This window comes from Festucalex cinctus, chromosome 13 (genome assembly GCF_051991245.1).
Source record: "Festucalex cinctus isolate MCC-2025b chromosome 13, RoL_Fcin_1.0, whole genome shotgun sequence".
Classification (NCBI taxonomy): Eukaryota; Metazoa; Chordata; class Actinopteri; order Syngnathiformes; family Syngnathidae; genus Festucalex; species Festucalex cinctus.
In genome coordinates, this window is record NC_135423.1 from 10,263,713 (window position 1) to 10,283,961 (window position 20,249).

Below are 20,249 nucleotides of genomic sequence, written 5' to 3' on the forward strand. Positions count from 1 at the left end.
TGCCTTCCTCCACAAACAGGAAGTGCACTCGTGCGTGCGCGTGTGTTTGTGTGCTTGTGTTTGGGAATGTTTGCCTGAGGGTTGGTGAGTATGTTGTGTTTTGCTGGAGGCTTTGTTGTCCCCCACTAGGCAAAACACACACATACACAAACACACACCATTCTCCTGAAGCGTTGTTATCCTAACGAGCTAACAGGACGCTGTAATGTTCTGCCTTCTATTATTCAAGAAGTCACGCAGGAACATACGCTGTAAGCTGATTGCTCTTTTAGTGCAACACAGCCATTCGGCTCTTGGTTCAACCAATAACTCTCATTCTGTCTCCTAACACACAAAACATAAGACTATACTGCCAACTAGTGGATAATGATATAACTGCTATCATTATAGACGCTAATGTGGAATTTGTCCTTGGTGTAACATCATCGTAAGACTGGACCAGTTGGCATACCTGAGCGTCACGGGAGGGGGTGGTCCTCTTCACGTAGGGTGTGGCTGTGGAGGCGGAGCTAAAGGCGACCCCGGGCCATCCTTGCTTGGTCCGGTGGTCCGTGCTTGTCCTGCGGGCGGGACAGAGAGTCAGACAGACGAAGTATTGCGAGATGTTTCCAAATCCTTCCGGTCATCAGCTGACGGCGAGTTCACGTCCTTTGTCCAATAATTCACAAACACGCCTCACCTTTCTTAATCTCCTTACACTTCTATTGATTGTTTGTTGTCCATATCATTTCCACTTTTTCCATTTTTTGGGGGGGGTTAGCGTGCTTTTAAAAAGTGCTAAAGCTAGCTGTCACTGCTAACAAGTTCATTTTTTCTTTTTTGTGGGGACGTCTAAGCAGGACACAACATGATTGGCTATTCGCAGACAAGTTAATTGTCTCCAATTGACTTTTGTTTTTTTTCCACTTATGCATAGAGATGAGAGACCCTGAAAACACGCTGCACATTGTCCTTAAAGAAAAAAACCGGCACTAGTTAGCCCCAAAGGCAACATAAGTAGCCCGCAGATATGTTAAAAAAATAGCTTACCAGTGGCCGCACATTGTGACTTCCTAAGAATAATGAAAACAGCAAGAATATTTAACATTGAGTTATTTGTTTAACCTTAATGTGCTACATTTCTGAATGCACCAAATATGCACCAAAGGGTGAAAACAAAATGCTGTTTTTAGTTAGCCAAGTATGACATCCATCCATCCACCCATTTTCTTGACCGCTTACTCCTCACAAGGGTCGCAGGGGGTGCTGGAGCCTGTCCCAGCTGGCTTCGGGCAGTAGACGGGGTACACCCTGGACTGGTCGCCAGCCAAGCGCAGCAACTATGTCATCAAATGAGATTTTAGAGCTGCCATTTGAATAGCGCCAGTTTTTGGCAGAATGGAATTCCTAGTTGAGGAATTTCCTTTTTGACATTTGACATGTCTGCACTGGAGAAGGAGCCGCTTCAATCTATGAATTTCGATTGGGTTGGGTCCTGAGCCACTTTCAAGTTCGAAAGCCAAACGGAAAGCCGAGCAGCAGCTTTATAGCACGTTAGCGTCAACTAGCGCTTACGATTTGCAGCGCATACCAGAATGTGTCCGCTGTATGCGCCACGCCAAAGGATCGTCCCTTCTGACAAAGTATCATTGGGGTGACAAAGTGATGCCTCCGCCAGGGAAACAAACACTTTTGTGTTTTGTTTAGTTGTGATGCAGTGGAAAAGGTCGGAGCCAGCAGGGCGCCGCTTCCAAATGTTGCAAACGTGCCAAGCGCTCGCTCCGGCGCTATCACGGCACCGCACGGGACCCTTCCCACCCTGGTGGTCATGATGAGAAGATTGCAAGCGAGCGAGCGAGCTCGGCAGCGGCCCCGTTGGCCTCCAGCAGAGACCATGATGAAGAGGATGGCGACGATGAAGACGCATCTTTGCCGCTGTCCGTCTCTCCGATTGATTGGTCAGCGTTTAAAACTGTCGCCCGCCGGCTGCCACAAAGACAGAGGCGCTCCATCTCCATTTGGACAGTCACATGGTTTCCATGGCGACAGCTCGCTGACCAAATGGAAGGTGACACCGCCGCTGTTGCGACATTTCATCAACGCGCTGACACTGACCGTGTGTGTGTGTTTGTGTGATGATTTGGTTGACTTCCATCAATCTATTAGAACACAACAAGCACGAGCGGGCGCCGTGTGTAACACCTTGCAAGGCGGCGTGAGATGAAAGCAGACAGTAGACGTGGGCCGATTAGCCGCCTTTGAAAAAAAGGCAAGTTTGCAAGAACCTCTTCAAAATGGCCGTCATCACCAGCGAGCTCATCCTTTCGTTCTAAGCAGGGCTGCTTGCAAATTTGAGGCAACCAGCCGCCTCTTTCATCTTCACTGCCTGCAATTCAAAGTTTGTTTTCCCCCTCCTTCTCAGTAAGCAGTTATACACGGAGGAAGAGTTAGGGAGGTTGGACGAACAGACACAATCACACGGCTGTCTTAAAAGAGAAAACAGGCATGTACATGTGCCCGCAGATACTAGTTAGCCCCAAGGACAACACGAGTAGCCCTAAAAATGTTCACCAATGTTCCATGTTAGGAAATGTGAATGTGTTAATTTTTAATTCACATGCTACCTGTATCGTAATGTAGCAAAAAAAAAAAAAATCTATATTTTTTTTTTAATCAAATAATATCGTGTTCAATTTTTTTTCAATGAAAACAAATGTTTTTGCTTGGCCCCCCCCCAAAAAATAGAGCTGCTGACAATATTTTTGCTGAGGATTCTCATAAAATTCATCAGAATTGGAATTGGAGCCCATGTCAAGCTCCATGGGCAACTTTTCACTTCTGCGTATGTGTGTGTGGGGAGAGAGAGACCCTTCCTGTGCATAATTCCTTCCAGGCGACCTCATCTAAGCTGCTTTCCACACTCAAACCCAAAGATAAGACGCAACTCGCATTATTCCTCCCGCCAGTTGGGATTAACACACATGCGCCCCCCCCCCCCCCCCCCCCCCCCCACACACACACATGCGCACGCACACGCATTTTAAGATTCCCGCTTTGAATGAAAAACATGCCTGTCCAGACGGTTGTCAGGCGGTGGCTGCGGCCAAGTGGACATGTTGACATCACGGGCCGGCGTCGTCGTGCTTGAAGTTGTTCAAAGTGTACTTTGGGTGCTTCCATCGCGTGGATTCCACTCAGTCCATTTCCACAACGTAAAAGAGGCAATGAAAGGAGTTGCAAGCGAGTGTTCACGCCCACAACAGTGCAAGCAATTGGATGCTAGACTTGCGCTGGGCAAACAAAATGGAACCCTGAAGGAGGTTTTGGGGCAAAAAAGGAGTGCAGGCGGCGGCGGAGTGCAAAGTCTTGGATGGCCGATTGCGTTCAGATGACTGAACGCAAGAAGACTTTCGACTTTTAGCCTCCGGGCGGCGCACAAAGTAGCTCGTCAGCCGCGGAGGTTAGTTTGTGCGCGCATTCAGGAAACTGCTTGGTCAGATGATTATTTGATTTCCTGCGGCGCTCCAAGACCTTTGGAAAGGAGTTTGGGAGAAGATGCAAGATGCATTCTTGCGTGACGCCTGAGCATGCACTTGGATGTGTAGGAAGGATCAATGTTGCTAGTTCCTGAAATGAGCGCTTGAATGAGATTTGGTGTTGCGCATCATCACATGATGCAATAGAAGACCAACTTGAACAAAATGGCGATTTTTGGATTTCCTGAAGTCATCATTTTTGCTGGAATGTTGCCAAACGTCGTTTGGCCAATGAAAACAATCCGATTAGGTTTGAGCAGCGTAACTGTCAAGTTAGCCGAACCAGTTAAGCAGCTGCCCGTCTATCTCCGTCCTCAAACGACGGCTCCAAAATCAGCTGCTTTCAAATCATTTGGTACATTTTCTATTTTCCAAGCAAAGGATATGAAATTCGGCACAGAACAAACATTTTGTCAATCAATGTTCACATTCTTCTTGTGCTTGTTCTTAGCAAGTGACACTTTCACATCACTGGTCAGCTAACGGATCATTGTGCTAATCATGTTGTCCTTGGGGATAACTAGTATGTGTTGGCACCATTTTTTTTTCTTTTTTTTTTATATAGAGCAAATAGAGGTCATTGCCAGTATTAGCAATGATTGAAAACGATTTTTATCAGCACGCTAACCTGTCAAAGCGCTAATTGACGCGTAAATTCTCACAACTTTACACTTATGAACTTCTCATGTTTATGCTCCACAAACATCCTTCAATCATGACTGGCAGGTTGCTAGGTGACTGGAAGAGCTCTTGTTGTTCATCTTTTTAGGGGACGCCCTAACAGCAAACCTTTTTGCCACCTTTTTAAAATGTTTTTAAGGCCGAGTATTCCGGGGCAGGAAGTCTTCCCGGCAGATATGAAAAGCATCCATCACGATGTTTGCTCTTCTTCTTGGGCGCCTCTGTCACTTCATCACAGAATATTTGCCACGCCCACGTCACCCCGCCAAAAGAGAATCGGCGGCATGTTTATGTGGGGATCTTACTTATTGGAATGGATAGCACTCCCAAAAGTTGATGCTAATTTCCCCATTAGCATGTCAATGAGATTTTACTTTGACTTTAGCGTTAGCACTGGCAGGCTTTTAAAAAAAGCACCATGTGTATTGAAATATAAAACACGTCATTCATTTTTCTTGTGTTTACTTTGACAGTCGACTCCGACTGGGGGTCATGAAAGAGCTTCAAGCACGCCCTGGGGGGGGGCAATAGGGGCCTGTCACACGCAAGCTACACGCTGCATTCAGTCGGGAACTTGCACACGTAACGTGCCGTTTGCCAGCACATTTATCATTTGTCAACATTACATTTCGATGCAATGCCCCATAGCATACACGCACACACAGACTTTGGATTGAAAATCCCACTCAGCATCCGGACCATGCAGGCAGTCACAGCAGCCATGATACCACCTGCCAGGTGGAAAATAGCACACATACACGGCTACAGAGAAGTTCCATTAGGAAGCTCTTCCTGGAGACAAAGCTTATTTTTAGATGACACACAAACACGCACACACAGTTTCAGGGTGCACAAAAGCTGTGAAAGCTGGTGTGTGGTTAAAGACAAATATGCACACAAACTCTGTGTGCGTGTGTGCGTGAGCCCTGACCAAAAGCACGCCGTTGCGATGGTCAACGTGGTCCTGACAGTCATGGGTATTGCTGGGTATGGCAACAAGTGAGGACGAAGTGTTGAGGAAATGAGCCGACCCGCCAACAGCCAAAATGTTGGCACCTGCTGAAATGCATTGGGGGGGTCATCTAAAAAAAAAATGGTCAAAATGATGTCATAAATCTCTTGTGAATGTGTATGGAAAAAAACATATTGTTGCTGATTTGTGAGTATAGTTAGTCTTGGTGTGATCCTCTCGAAAAGGTTTGAGTGCGCCGTCACTGAATGAATGCCAACGGCAAGGTCAAGCGGAAAGATGTTCCCCGGCCAGCGGAAAGTTAGCCAAGCTCAAATCAAACCAAATCTCCACAACAACATGTCCTAATGGTGCAAATGAGGATGATGATGAGGAAGAGTAACGAAGATATGTGCCATAAAAATGTGACATTTGAGCACAATGAGTGTCTGACATTTGCAGGAGGCACTCAAATATTTGAGTGAATAAAAGAAATGTTTGCTAAGGTCAACAACATTTGATGGCCGCCGTCAGTCTCAAGTGCATCTTTTCACTGTGACCTCCACACATTGTGGAGAATGTGTCATATGTTTCCCGCTTCATTTTATGATGAAGAAAAGCTTCCAGACGTGCAAAATATTCGACAAGCCAAACATTATCGCTGTCAAGTGGCTCGCAACGGATGACGGCGCTTCGCGCACCGTTCAAGTTGCTAGCTAGCAATCAATGACACTATCATTGATGCACAACATGCTAGCGGCTAGCTGGTCTCCTGGCATCCCAGTTGGCTAGCCACAACTGACGGAGGCCTTTCCTAAGGTTGGAACCATGAGCATGGAAAGCTCATCGTGCAACAAGCAGCCAAAATTTTTCCTTTTGAAGACGTCACAACGGGCCAATCACGTCCTCAAATTTTCATGTGATAACTGTTGTCGGAATCAGGCCCGATTTTCTAATTTGGAAAAGTCAGCCCGTCAGTCCTTTTACTAAAAGACATTTTATTTTGAGTTGAGAGACAAACAAGCCGTTGCTCTCTGTTGCGTAGTGGCCGAATAACTTAAGACAACATCTCAAGTTGTAGTTCCAAAAACTTTACTAGTGCACACCAACGCTTACTGCGGTACAATTTTCTCTTGTTCCCGTTTGTCGTACATGGTAGTAATGTGGGTAACATAAAGCAAGTTCGCCCTCTACTGGGGAACCTAGTGTTACAATAACATGTATTTAACACATCCACTCAGTATACCACACTATCGTTTAAAGATTGACAATAAAACAAGATCCAAACAATAAAGGCTTACGCTGATAGGAAAAAAAAATCAGCAGTGGCAAAAATGGGGATTGGCAGGTGAAACTTTTTCCACAATTGGGGAACGGTGATATGCCCCAAAACAGCAATCGCGGCACCCCAAATCAGAACTTGTTTAAAAAGAAAATAGCCGAAGCAGCCAATGAGCAAAAGTAATTCCATTACAGGTTGACGATGTTTCTTACATTGTTCGCCACTTTGGGACGTTTTGGGAATGTCGCAATCAATCAAGATTCCAAACATGGCAATCAAGTGTAAATGTTTTTCAAAATCCACATTCAAAACTTTTCCCCTTACGTCTGACGAAGCTCTTTCAGAGTGCTTTGTAAATCATCGACAAATTTGTTTTTTTGTTGTTTTTTTTCAACCCATTGAAATGTGAAACATTTTTGTTTCTTACTTTGAAACATTTTGGAATAACAAAATGTGTTCTTCACCGGACTTTCATCACAGTCGCCGCTTTTGACGAGTTGCCGCCACGCAGGCTGTCGTTGTTGTGGTCACATGACCCTCGCCTCGCTCCCTTCGCGCGTTTGACAGGCAGGATGCGGCACGCGGCTGACGGGAAGTGACCCGTGCTGTCAATTAGCGGCCTAAACGCAGCCGTCGGCGGGCTAAGCAGCCGACGCTAATGGAGGCGACGGCGCGTGACGACGCCTCGCCTCCGTCGTTAAATGGCCGTCACACTAATTAGCCGCCAACACGATAAAGTCACCGATAGCGTCGCGCACGCTAGCACGGGCTAACACGCTAAATGATGACCGTTGTTATTGTCTGACATTTACTAATGACCACCTGCCACTTCCGCTGATGTCATCCTGTTGTTGATGTGCGTGTGCACATCAGGAGACAGGAAGTTGTCTTTAAAGCACCATTGACATATGACACTGCCACAGTATGACTGCAACTGTGCTGTCAGGCATGCATGTGTGTGTCGTGTGTGTGTGTCATGTGCCCCAGTCAGTCAGTCAGTCAGTGAAGTGTGCTTCAATCAGATTAAGGCTCAACATCTCGTTGCTGCGATTCCAGCCTGGAGGCTCCTCCACTATTAGCCTACACACGCGCACGCACACGATATGTGAGGCCACATGAGCCCCCGCCTGCACATGCGTCCTAATAAGTTGAAAAAGAGTCCACCCAGTTCAAGACAGGAGCACAAGAAGGTGCTGATTTGCATAAAAGCGTCGCCATGGGAACCTGACCGTCAATGTTACTGCGTGTGCTTGTGTGTACTATGTAGTGGTGTGGTGCAGCCTTTGAAAAAGCAAATGTCCTTGTTGGCATTTGTTGCCGACTGATGAGGGAAATCCAGCAGCTGATGTTAGGGTTGACGTGCGACAAGATGGAAGAAGAGCTTGGCTTCACCTTTTTCTTTTTTTTCCCCTTTTTTTTTTAAAAAGGTGTCACCTTTTTCTATGTTGTTGTTGTTGTTTTTTAATGATGTAACCCGGGTTGATCGGCAGAAGCGGGGCGCCGGGGGTGGGGGGTCGTATTTTCCGATAATTTTTACGTGCCAGATGCATACTGTATACATACATCAACCTCTGAAAATATATATTTTAATAAATGATCGCACCAATAATTTGTACTTTATGAATGAATGACGTTGTTGTCGTCCTCTCTGCTCTGTACAGCTAGCTTAATGGCTCTAAATGAGGAAAACGTTTCTCATGCACCGCTCGGTCCAACCTCGCTTTCTGATAGTGTCATCTTTCTCGCAACTGTCACTCTAACAACCATGTTCTTGGTGCAAATCCATTGCCGTGTGTGGTAAATCAGGCGCAAATTTGCTCCCAGCAGTCAGAATTTTGTTTGCGCCGGTATATGATTAGAGCAATATGCCCAGGGTGGACGAGGCACACCTGCATTCGGCTCCATTGGCATTTGGCAAAACAAACAAAACAAAAACAACTCCGGACCTCCTACATGCCATCGTAAAGAGATTTCTATTCCATTCTTTATTGAATGATGGATTATTAGCTTACAACACATACACGCAAGTACACGGACATGCACGCATACATCAACATACACACAGATGGACGTGCATAAAGGCACACATACGCACACTAGCAGCAAAGTATCACGCCTGCCGCTAAAAAGTCCGCCAGCAGCTAATCGTCTTGCTACGTGCTGGCGCGGAGCCGGCCCGTGGCTAACGGTTCGACATTCTCGCCATTTCCCGCTGGCAGCTGCCAGCGTGCGTATGTCGGCATCTCGCTTCCACGCCGCTGAGCGCGTGCAGATGTTAGCAGATGTTCGAAGGCGTGCAGTGGAGCGGCGCTAACGCAGATGTTAGCGAGGGCAAAACATCTGGATGAGCCGTACATCAACACCAAGCAGGAAGTGATGCCACAACCCCCAAACAGGAAGTGAAAGCTCAAGCCGGAGAAGCAGCGTGTTGATGGGGGCGAGGCCGATGCGCCATAGCACTTCGGTCTGACCGATACCAGCACCAGTACTACCTCACTACTTTGCGCGTCACTTATATCCGCCATCCCTAACTCTGAGACATTTGACAGACTGATTTGAAGTGCTGTCAACACTTTGCGGATGCACGGTTCCTGAGTGCGACTGGTCAAGCTGTGGCGCAATCGGCATGATCACCTTCCTCATAAGCGAGCCGCTAATCGACAGGCCGTATAGCGAGTAGTGAGTCACTTAGGGCAGTGGTGTAGTGGACCCTGGAGAACTGGGTATACTCTCAATTTTTGTCTTTTTTTTTTCTTCTTCTTCTTCTTCAAGTAGTCCCGAAAAACGTCCGCTTAGAAACAGTGACACGTAAGTAATAAAAATCCGTCATTTGTACTTCCTCACAGTAATAAAATTTTCATGACTTGTAAGAACAGTTTGTAGTCACGATTGGTAACACAAGCAGCCTGAAATGAGAAATGTATTGTCATGAGGCAAACATATATGTTGTTTCATAACACAGTACTGCCTACAGTAATATGTTGTAAAACAAATTACAATATTTAGTGAACAATGAACAAAATAGATAAACTGTTTTGTTAGACTTCAGTATTGTTTTGGGCTGAATCTTAAACCATATGAGTGGTACTTTTACTTACTTTAAAATCAAGTACCAGCCTATAGCTACTATAAAACTAAAGTAGAGCAAATACTTGTTGTGTAACAGGCAGTGTCCACCTCGGGGATCAAACCCACGTCGCAATCAAGTACGAGGGCAAATCAGTTCACCTGAGCTAAATTTCTGGTTTGCCAATGTGGCTCTGGAGAACAATTTGAAGGCTTGTTTTTTTTTCGGCCCTGGCTCATCAATCCTCATGCCAAAAGTTAGCCAATCTAATCAGCGAAGAAGTACCAGCCAATTATAGGCAGAGGAGGGTCGGCCATGGCTGAACGGTGCACATCAGGAGGAGATTTAGAAGTGGGTTTACTCAATACAGACTGAAAAAGAAGTGGTTATACTCAGTAAACCCGCGTATACACTGGACTACACCACTTTCGTGCCTCAAGTAGCCTCAACGTTCCATTTTCAATATTGATATTGATCTTCATTGGAAAGAAAATGTCACGGCTTGGGTGCTCGCCTCCCAGTCCATAGATTGCTCGTACTATCCTCAGCCTCTCTGAATATAGTCAGGTTTCCATCCAATTGTTTTGAATTTTTTAAGTGAATTTACTGAAAATGCGCAAAACAGACATGCGACTTATGCCTGCTTCCATCTGTTCTTCTTTTGCGAATATTGAGAGATGGACTCCGCCGCTGTAGGTGGCGCTATACAGTATACCATAGAGATGTGATCCACCAGTAATTTAGAAGAAGAAGAAGACCAGGAAGTGACTGCGCCGTGCGTTAACGTCGTATGAGTTTGCTTTTGTAATTCTTGATAAGCTGTAGCGTTTCTTTGCTGTTTTCCATCTACAATAGCATTAATATCCGCTTCTTTAATTAATTCCAAAAAGATTTCTGTTTCGTCATTTCCCCAAACAAACCTTACTTTATCGTCTGACATTTCTTTGGTACTACAAACGTACATGCGGCGCCACAGCGGTTCTTTGCGAAAGCTGTTTCCATAGCCAAAATTTGCGTTTTCCTTTTTTCGATACGCTTCAAATTTCACCCCCTCGAACCGTGAAATCTTTTGTGCGAATTTTGGGCTCTTTTTCAAATTGCTAGCATTTCCATTCCGTTTTATTTTTGCATTTCTTGAAAATTCGAATAAAAATGGGTGGATGGAGAGCCAACTTATGTGGAAGTGTCCTTGAGCAAGAAAGTGAAGTCACAGATGGACTCCCGTTGTTGCTGGTGGACTGATGTAACTCTGAAACACCCACGGAATGAGGGAAGCCATTTTTGGCTGTCCCCCAAGCCATCAGCAACCCCAAAAGCAAAGACAGGGGAGGGACGTTGGAGGGTGCGGCACTTTGAGGACGAGAAGCAGGAGAAGAATTTCTATTTTTGGGGGGTGTCAAATTGTCCAAACTGTTCCTAAGCAAATTGTGTGCTGTTTACCCTTGTCAACAGGTGACGCTCCTAAAATATTTGTGTGGAAATTGATGTCGGTGATGAAGGAAGCGCGCCCAAAATGGCGATGATGGAGAAAGCCTGAGATCATGGCGGATGGGCGGCTCCTCCGCTAGCCAATGACAGACACTGGGACACCTGTGAGAGGGAGGATTTCAGGTGAGTTTTTGCTCAAAGCCAAATGGCCAATGAAGGAAATGTTTGTCTTGATTTGACTTTGCAGTCGTACGCTTGCTGAAATTCTCCAAAAAGCGCTTCATTCTGCTCATGCTCACGTTGGAATACAGAAAAAATGCAAAGTTAGAACTCAAATGTCTTTGGAGGGCTCGTTAAATTGTCACATTTTTAGAGGATAACAAAATGAGAAATTTGCTCCTCAAGTCAAGTCAGTCATTTTTACAACTCAATGCAAAAAAAAAAAGCTTATTATTTGTAACAATTTGATAGTTTGTCTGTGCATTATTGAATTTGTGTTGCCTGCATCGACTCCACTCGAAGCTTTGCAAACTGCATGCTGTGTGACACACACGCGCATAGACACACACATGGCGCATCAGAAGGACATAAAGAGACAAAAGGAGGATTATTTTCTTCTCCCACTAAAACGTGGATTAGTCATCTGCTCCCTTAATAGAAAACTGACCTCAATAATTCATGTGTGTGCGTGTGTGCGACCATGCCAGCGCGCGTTTGGGTGCGAGTGAGGATTTAGTGGCTATCGAGAGGGCCAAAATATTAGGAACGGTTGATAGGCCCTGCCTACTTGTCACCATAGCAACATTTGAAAACAGCAAAAAGTCCCCAATTGTTCAGATGAACGTTTAATGCATTGATGGACTTTTTTTCCCATCTGACTTTGAAAATTCCGACCGTCTCTGAATGCAGCTGGCGTCCCGTGCCGAACGTGAGTGACATCAATGTTGACGCTCGTTATGCTCTTCTGGCTTGAAAGGTTGCCAAGGACAAACGAGACGACAATGAGATGAGAACATCCGAGAGATCGGCCCGCTTTCTCTTCCACACACGCAATAAATACGTTTCCACGTTTGAAGCTGGCCATCGCTTGAAAGTCGGAGGGTTCCGAGTTTTTCCCGTGACCCTGAACGCACCGCCCGGGCCCATATTGGTAGGAACAGCTCGCTACCAATGCCTCATTTGTTATTGATCAGCGAAGCAGAAGAACGTGTTAGGCCATCTTTGTGTGGAATGTTTGGCTGTATAGAAAGATGGAAAAGTTTTTTTCCGGAATACCAAAAATCCGGATTAGAAATGAACGACGACGTCTTTGGCTGTCTGCGATCAGCAGATCAAATCTACCACACCAATTTTGTCGTGTTCTTCCACGACAATATTTTTAACTGCTTAGTTGGACGACTTGAAGCGTGTGTGCTTCATCTGTCGTCCCGTGCGTGTGCTTGCGTGTTGTGCGGGCCAACAGGAGTCTTATGGGGGACCAAAACTGCCAAAATTCGAAATAAATAAATGACTAAATAAATAAATAAGTGACTAAAAGTGAAAATAAAAATTTATATAAAAAAACTATAATTTGAAAATTATATCCCAAAAAAATAAATATAAATGGAAATAAATCTATTTTTATTTTCACTTTTTGTCATTTATTTAGTCATTTATTTATTTATTTAGTCATTTATTTACTTTGAATTTTGGCAGTTTTGGGCCATACTGCCAAGTGAAAATGTTATTCAAATGAGGGGGCGGTCCTAAGCGTGTCTTGGGTTGGACTCCACCGTTGCAAACTGCCAGTCATTGGTCGAGTGAGCAGCTCGGCAACGAGGAAGTCTCGCCGGCTTGCAATGGAGAGCTCCAGCAATGGACGACGATCGTGTCCACTGTCTGCTCTCACTTGTTGTCTAACAACTCAAGTCGCAAGTTGAGGTGACAGTGGACACGATCGTCGTCCATTGCAAGCCGGCAAGACTTCCTTGTTCGCGAGCTGCTCACTCAACCAATGACAGGCAGTTTGCAACGGTGGAGTCCAACCCAAGACACGCTTAGGACCGCCCCCTCATTTGAATAACATTTTGACTTGGCAGTACGGCCCAAAACTGCCAAAATTCAAATTAATAAATGACTAAATAAATAAATACATGACTAAATAAATAGATAAATAAATGACTTAATAAATAAATAAATACTAAAAGTGAAAATAAAAACGGATTTATTTCCATTTATATTTATTTTTTTAGATATAATTTTCGAATTATATTTTTTTATATTCATTTTTATTTTCACTTTTAGTCATTTATTTATTTATTTAGTCATTTATTTATTTATTTCGGCATTTATTTATTTATTTCGTCATTTATTTATTTCGAATTTTGGCAGTTTTGGTCCTCCATAGAGTCTACGTGCGTGTAGTTGCGGTGGTGGCAGATGTGAGCGAATATTTGCCCATTTCATATCTTGTGCGCTTTGCTAAAAGACCAACGTGGGGATCAATAAAAAAAAAGGTTTGATGTTTAATTGATGATCAGAGGCAGCGCTCATGAATATTCATGAGCAGAGGCGACAGCTCATGAATATTCACCGACTGAATTATGCACACAGAAGGACTGGAATGGCGCCGCCCTTAAAAGGAATTCCTCCCGCGCTCGTCGGAAGCCAAACTCAATTAGACCCGGCGGACTCGTAAAGACGCTTAACCGCCACAAACAAGCCAGCGGCGGCCCACAAGCGCACACACGCGCCGGACGCCATCATGGCCGCCATCAACGGCGTCGCGGCCTGAATAAAACATCAGCATCCGAATTCAGCGTCGGCCGCGTGGTCGTCGCTTCCAGGACACGAAGTCGTGGCTCTTGTATCGGGTACTTGTGAAGGTTGCAAATACCCTCTTACGGATTGTCGCCATCTTGTTACACAAATCGGTCATCGCAAGCTCGTTACAGCCGCATCGCCGATGGTTGCGGATATTTGAAAAACGTCACGAGACACGTTGCGCAAACCAGCAAAGAAAATAAATTAAATAAAAATTCCAGGTCATTGCCACCATTCGAGGCAGCCAGCCGGCGCTCTCCACTGTCGCCGGTCACTCATGGCAAGTGACCAGTTCCACGTTAGCCAAAAGCTAACGACTTGAGGCTAACGCTGATCGCTGTGATCCGCACTAGATTCTCGTGGTGGGCGGATCGATCCAAATATCGATATTATCGATGTTGGATCGATGCTGGCACTATGCTTTTATGCACTGCATTGTATGTTGTTTTGTGTTTTATATTTGAGCATAAGCTTTAAAACCTTGTTTATTTAGTTTGAAAAAATCCACAAAAGAAGCACAATGAAGGCGGAATTTTTTATTTTTTGTATTTGTAGTTTCTGAACAATATATGATAAAGACTTTGTTTAAATTTGTTTTCCTATATCATCACTTTGTGCAAATTCTTTAAGAAAGTAAAAAAATTAGGGCTGCACAATATTGGAAAAACATGCGATATGCGATATCGTTGTTGAATATCACAATACTGATATTATTGCGATATTTAACATGTACCTAAAGAAATAACATTTTATTGTCAAATGAAAGAATAACATTTTTTCATGTGGTAAAATTAGCAAGTTCAATGTGTTGCTACTTAATTATTTGTAATTACCCGAGACGATGTTCAACTATTGGATGGTGATGCACTTTTAAGTTTGTGTCAATTTCAGATAAAAGCAAAAAAATCCAAATGAAAATGATTGCATGTCTTTGCAATATGCATATTGCATGGGCCAATATCGCGATATCGATATTTTTTTGATATATTGCCCAGCCCTAATAAATACATATATATTTTCTTATGATTGTAATGTTTCTGGGGGAAAAACACATTGATAAAGTATTTTCTATTTGTCAACGAACATTGTCCTAATTTTGTCCCTTGTTAAAAAAGGAAACAACACATAAATACTTCAAGGTTGAAAATTGATTGTGATTAAGCAATTTGATGATACAGCTTCCTTAATTTAAAAAAAAAAATATACCATAATTTTAATTGTGGGACGGTCTCTCGGGGTAAAATGTAGGAAAATAATCATTGAATAGCACCACATCGGCCCCAAATGACATTGGCCCACCGGGCATCTGTCCTGCATGCCAGATGGCCAGTCCAGTCCTGCGTATCGCACAGCACGACTAGATTGACAAATTGAATCTTGATGGCAGATGATGAGGACCAATCACGCGCTAACCACAACTTGATTCATCACAAAACATCAACAGCCACACGGCACCGTGTTGGAATTTGCCAAACCGTTACGGCTCGTTGACGCCTCGCTCGTAGTCTGGGGTATTTTTCATCCCTTTCTTGTGATTTGGGACCTTGAAAAAACGTCGGCACATAAAAAGGGCCAGTGATGAAGAAGCGAGCCAGAGCAATGCCAACGTTGAACAGCACACGAGGGGATGGTAGCCGACATGTTTTTTTAAATTTTTCACATCATCTTGGATGTTATTTCCGGCACGTAAGATATGGCCGCCGTCTTTTAATCAGGTCATCGCCTTCAATCAGATGATTCCTCGAAAAATCCCATTTTCCCGCCCGCGGCGCCGCTCGCCATGGATTAGGGCCAGAATAAACACACACACACGCATGATGGCGTCTGGTTGTTGCGCCGATGCGGCTCAACGACGGGACGGGCGATAAAAAGAGGAAGAGAAAAGATGAGTCGAAGACGTGAGCAGGAAGATGAGGAGCAGATTTTGCCAATCAAGGAACATCCATCCATTTTCTGAACTGCTGGCTCCTCACAAGGGTCGCAGGGGGAGGGCGTTGGGGTGCTGGAGCCTATCCCAGCTGGCTTTGGGCAGTAGGCGGGATGCACCATGAACTGGTTGCCAGCCAATCGCAGCAATTAAAGAACAATTTTCTCATTTTGGGGAGAAATCTTTTGCAGGACCCCAGAGACCTCAAGCAAGGTTTTCTCATACAATTTAAATATGACATTATCATGAGCAAACGACTGCTTCCCTTTTTTAAAATGTTTATATATATATATATATATATATATATATATATATATATATATATATATATATATATATATATATATATATATAAGCCATTTAGAATTTTTGTGGAAGGTATTTGTCAACGGCTTGGGTGCTGCTTGAGCAAAAGTTACTTAAAAAAAAAAAATCTTTTTGAGAAAGTTCATTGTGCATACCTCAAAAGTCAAAATGAAAAGTCGGTCCAGAACATTTTGTGATCTTGTAAATGTTGGAACGAGCGCATTTGGATCCTTCCATCCATAAACAAAAATGGCTTTTGGACTGCAGAAATGCTCATTTACATGCGTGTTGGCAAAAGTCACATGATGAAGAATCATGTCAGCCGTTAGATGGCAAGTCATGTGATGACACGCGCACGCACCTGAGATAATTTTAGAACGCACACGCGCACGTGCGTGGGGCGCGCTGACATCTGCTCTCGCTGTTTGCACGAAGGAAGCGGCCCGTCGTGATTGGTCGCCCTCTTGCTGTCTGCGCTCCGTCACGCTGCGCTGACATTTACCCGACGGCAGGCAGCGCAAATCGCGCATTTCCACGAAGAGCGTCCATATTCCATCCTGACGCCATGAGAAAAAAACCCCATCAAAATATAGAAATATTTGGTTAAACAAAAATAAAAGGTCGAATATTGGCTACATTAAATTCACTTATTAATTTTAAGTCAACAAATCAATGTTGTCCTATCACTGGTGAGCTATTTTTAGAATAGACCTGTGGGCTACTCATGTTGCCCTTGGAGATAACTAGTACCCGCTGGCACCAGTCAGAATGTCTTTGTGGAACTGGAACCTTTCTCTTTGGTCTCTGCCCACCCTCCCACTTTTCGATTTGACGGCGTTGAGCAGTGAGAGCGCAAAAGAGACAAAGGCGAATAATAATAAAAACATTATGCAACAAAAATCCAACTGAAATGTGTTCTTATGACACACATCCAACTAGCGCTACCACAAACACACTTATGCAAGTTATATGAACCAGGGTGACACGCCAATAGGGATGATCTGCATATAATAGACGGCCATTGAAAGACAGTTCAAAGGGCGTGATTTTTATGCATTATATATATTTGAAATAAATCAACCAATTAATCAGTAATTGTCCAAAAATGGGCATCGACTTCAAAAAATCCACTTGGGTCGGGCCCTTCAAAAATCTGTGCGAATGTAGCCTAGCAAGCAGACCGTGCGTTGCAATCCATTTTGTCCACTGGAGGGTGCTGTCGAGCGCTTGAATGAGGTTGCGCAATTGGCTGCTCGTCAAGCTTTCACGCCTGCCACCGCCCCAGCAAAGGGAAGCCGCTGGCTTGGTGGCAGGTGCTGCTGTGCCAGCTTTGCACTCGCGCCAAAAGCAAGCGACAAGCCCCAAAAATCGGCCAAGTGGTCAGTCCGCAAATGCCAAACGGAAAATATGCAAATCCAAACCAGCCTGTGAGCGGATGACATGACGGAGTGAGTGAAATGATGAATGAATGAATGGATGAGTGCATATTTATTATGAGCAAATCCATAAATGATGAATTGGGTGAATGAGTGAGTTGGTGAATCAGAAAACAAGTAAACAAATGATCAATTAACTGAATTGATCCATGAATGAGAGAGTGAATAAATAAATGTCTGAATAAGTGAGTGAGTGAATCAAGCAGTCATTGAATGAATGCGGGCGGTTCACTCACATCACCCACTCAACTTGTCTCGCCTTTGACGCGTCATGTGAGTGTTGCTCGGGATGTCAGTGCCGTGTTACCATGGTGATGGTGCAGTCGAGGACGAGGAGGAGGTGGTGGTGCGGCCAATGAGAGCGCGGCGGCGAAGCGCGCAGATGGACGTGCGGACAAACAGAAAGTTGACAGCTGACGGCTTAAAGGCGCGATTAGCGCGCAGACTTCCTGTCGCTCGCCAAAAACGTGTGGGCGTGGCCAATCAAAGGCAAACACTGCAGCTGCCAATCAAAGTCACTCATGTGATCAGCTCGATGACAACGCTGCAACATGGCCGACATCGATACGCATGCCTGTCACTAATAGCTAGCTAGCTAAATGACTTGCTAGCTATGAAGGCTAATCAACCAGATAGCTAACCCCAACAAAGCAGCTAGTTAATTCAACTCAACTTTATTTATATAGCGCTTTCAAACGCTAACTTGCTATTCAACTATACTGCTAACTTACTAGATAATGATCTAACTTTCTACCTAGGTAACCAGCAGGCTAACTAACTGCCCTGTTAAATAACCAGCTAGTTAATTATGTCGCTGATTAACTAGCTGACTACCTTATGTCAATTAGGGATGTAATGATAACGGCAATATCGTGATATTAAAACTTGCCACAATAATCGTTGTCGTCATGTTCACAACATTTAAAAGCTACACATCTGTCAAAAAAAAAAAGTTAGGTGGATTTCAATTTGTGCACTTCTAGCACCCTCTGGTGGCTAGTTTTTTGTGCAGTTTAATTTTCATTAGGGATGCTTTGGCCTCCTGTGTTTAAAATCTACACTAATTGTCAGATGAAGGGGATTATAATGTGCTTGTGAAGTGAGTCAATATGTGGAGGAACTCAATGTGGGCTTGCATTAGCGCGTAAGTGCCTCAATATTATGTGTTATTAGAGATTGGAGGTAGTTTATATGTATTGCTCTTATGTACAAAAGAACAATATTGTGCAATATTGTGTATGAGCTCATTCTTTTACAATATTGTGACCTTTTTTAAATATCGCCAACCTCCCCACATTATCGTGATAATTATCGTATCGTGATAGTTGGATATCGTTACATCCCTACTGTCAATAAGTGAGTAATGAACTCATAAATGATTTAACGCTTTAGGGAGACACAGAGTGGTTGCTGGTTCCATCGTGAGTGGCTGCAGGTCTGCGAGTGTGGCCAAGTTCCCTTGAGCAAGCAGACTTGTCTTCCTTCTACTCTCCCACATTACAAGTTGAGAGGCCATATCAGTTTTTGCACACTACTCGACATTTTGTGGACAAATGTCCAAAATGAGTTGTTGCATTGACATCAGCAGTTTTGTGGCGTCCTTGAATGGTCCTTGTGATGCCAGAGAACCTTTTTTTGCACTGGAAAGAATCCAACTCCAATCCGAGTTGGTGCTTATTTGATGAGCTGTTGAAGGCTGCCTCTTGTGTAGACACACTGAACATGAAATATGGAAAGATACTGTCATGTACATTGCTTGAGTCAAAACCAGACATGCACGTTTTTTGTCCATATTTCAAGTGGCACTTTTGTCATCCATCTGGTGTCGCAAGTGTGCAGTCCTCGAGGTCCTCGGTGACATTGACGTTGTACGTCCCTGATTGAACTCATTAACTTGCTAGCTTCAATCGTCAGTCGCTCACGAGTCACTTCCTGTTTGTCGAGTGGGCCTGGTCAAACTTTGTCCAGTGACATCTGACTTTTTTTTTTTTTTTTTTTTGCTTGTGAGCGAAATTTTCGTTCCTTGATTGGTAGATGCGATCGGGTTGGCCTAACGGAACACGACGCCATCCTTCTCCTTGGGCTGAGCGCAACATCGTCAAATAAGGAGAACGGCCGGACGATTCCAAACATGGGCTGCGATACGTTCCAGGATACTTTATTTGAAAGTTCAGTGTTTCAGTTCAGTGGGGTTACATTTCCATTGGCTTGGATGGAGAGGCCATGATGAAATGACTTTCTTGTGGGGACAAATCACAAATTGACTCTTGACGCACCTTAGACACAAAGATCATCTCACAAAGAGTGAAGATACAGTGGTACCTCTACTTACGAAATTAATTGGTTCTGGAAGAAAGTTCTTAAGTAGAAAATTTTGTAAGTAGAGACGCATTTTGCATGTAAATGCCCTAATCCGTTCCAAGCCTCCCAAAATTCAGACATAAATGTTTTATAAAGCATAAAAATGCATCAAAACATGTAACAAATACATGTTACAATTAGATTATTGCACAATAAATGAGAGTTGTGCATAATGTAAAAAAACAAATAAAAGAGTAAGAGGAATAAAAATGATGGTCATTTACCTTTTTAACTGCTGTCCTCATCGTTTTTTGCCCTCTTTGGTTCATGTTCTCCTCTCTCAGAAGTGTTTTTTTTTTTTTTTTTCCTGGTGGTTTGTAAAGAACTGATCCATCGATGTTTGCTTTTATTTATTTATTTATTTTTAAACAATCCTTCGGAAATGTCCAATGCAAACATCATCTTAGTGAGCAAACGCCCGACTGGTGAACACTTTTTCTGGGCAATTCTTTTAGACAAATTCTGAAACTTCATGGAAACTTCCGGTATGGCGAG

The 20,249-nt window shown here is 43.9% G+C and overlaps 1 protein-coding gene and 1 long non-coding RNA gene across 6 annotated transcripts in view; one reads left to right on the top strand and one right to left on the bottom strand.

Annotated features, from left to right (window-relative positions):
• LOC144033490 (leucine-rich repeat and fibronectin type III domain-containing protein 1-like protein) overlaps positions 1–20,249 on the bottom strand; it is a 30,254-nt gene that overhangs the window by 8,221 nt on the left and 1,784 nt on the right. For 3 of the 4 annotated variants that reach the window (XM_077541641.1, XM_077541643.1, XM_077541645.1), the window contains exon 2: positions 452–560. The gene's annotated coding sequence lies outside the window, so the exon portion shown is untranslated. Of the gene's footprint in view, positions 1–451; positions 561–10,934; positions 10,953–20,249 lie in introns of those variants that run through there. The other variant, XM_077541644.1, reaches the window with a different exon arrangement.
• The window catches only part of LOC144033492 (uncharacterized), a 56,607-nt gene that overhangs the window by 7,648 nt on the left and 28,710 nt on the right, over positions 1–20,249 (top strand). For both annotated transcript variants that reach the window (XR_013287994.1, XR_013287993.1), the window contains exon 2: positions 10,947–11,105. This is a non-coding gene — a long non-coding RNA (uncharacterized LOC144033492). The remainder of the gene's footprint in view (positions 1–10,946; positions 11,106–20,249) is intronic.